Source organism: Penaeus monodon, chromosome 25, assembly GCF_015228065.2.
Source record: "Penaeus monodon isolate SGIC_2016 chromosome 25, NSTDA_Pmon_1, whole genome shotgun sequence".
Lineage (NCBI taxonomy): Eukaryota > Metazoa > Arthropoda > Malacostraca > Decapoda > Penaeidae > Penaeus > Penaeus monodon.
Window position 1 is genome coordinate 3,499,504 of NC_051410.1, and position 692 is coordinate 3,500,195.

Below are 692 nucleotides of genomic sequence, written 5' to 3' on the forward strand. Positions count from 1 at the left end.
CTGTCTCTGTCTTTATTCTTTATTGCTCTTAATCTTTATTATTATCTTTTTTCTCATTTTTCCACTTCTTCCTCCCTTCATTTTTTTTTATTCTCTTACTCTCTTTTCCTTTCCTTTTTTTCAGTTTTATTGCTGTGTCTCTCATTTCCCCTTTCTTCTCGTGAGGTTTTAACTAAACATCATTCACTACATATATATGGTATCACGATGTAACTTTTTTTTTTTTTTACACTATCACTATTTTTTAACTCAACCTTCGCCATTAAATAGACTTTCGCTGTTTCACTGAAGTTATTACTATCTCTACCGTCATTACCATCTTCATCACTGTCGTTATTTTCCACTCTTATCTCCTCTCCTCATTCACTAATTCATTGTTTTCCTATTATCTTTATTTACCTTTCTTACCTCCCCATTCACTATTTCCTCATCCTCCTTCTTCACCATCACCTCCCCATTCACTATTTCCTCATCCTCCTTCTTCACCATCACCTCCCCATTCACTATTTCCTCATCCTCCCTTCTTCACTATCACCTCCCCATTCACTATTTCCTCATCCTCCCTTCTTCACTATCACCTCCCCATTCACTATTTCCTCATCCTCCCTTCTTCACTATCACCTCCCCATTCACTATTTCCTCATCCTCCCTTCTTCACTATCACCTCCCCATTCACTATTTCCTCGCTCTCC